The following is a 629-nucleotide window of genomic DNA, read 5'->3' on the forward strand; positions in this document are numbered from 1 at the left end:
TTTTGGTAGAATTGAGTGCCCATATAATTAAATTCTTGTCCGTACTGCATTCTGCAAACGTTAGGCACAAAATCCTAGAAAACATTTATTAGAACAAAAATAAAATCAAACATAAAAGTTAAACCACGAGTCCCCAGCAACGGTGACAAAAACTTGTTGACTCACTCGCAAGTGTACCAGATCGTTCAAGTAATATAATGGGTAATGCCTGATATCGTTCTTCCCAAGAGACTCGAAAGGCCTTATCGTTCGTGCGAATCGAAATCGTAAGACTTGTAGAGAAAAAATTAATTGTTTGGAATGCAAACACAGAAAATAAACATGCAATGCGTTTGATTCAGTTGACAAGAAAAAGACTATGGATGAATGAAGTTGTTGGGGGTTTACAATTTCATCTTATCCGCCATCTCTTATCTACTCCTCTTGTTTAAATTTCTTTATTATCTAATTGTTATGCAAACTTTCTTGGCCTACTCTTAACCCGATCCCTCGGTGAGAAGAGCCTATTATTAATTACTGGCTTGCTATCCCTAGCCTCCCCTAGCAACTAGCAACGCACTACTGAACAGAAGCAGAAACAATTGATCGTCCTACCTCCCTATCCCTAGGTGGTATTTCATTAATCAAGG

Source organism: Vigna radiata, chromosome 6 (assembly GCF_000741045.1).
Source record: "Vigna radiata var. radiata cultivar VC1973A chromosome 6, Vradiata_ver6, whole genome shotgun sequence".
Classification (NCBI taxonomy): Eukaryota; Viridiplantae; Streptophyta; class Magnoliopsida; order Fabales; family Fabaceae; genus Vigna; species Vigna radiata.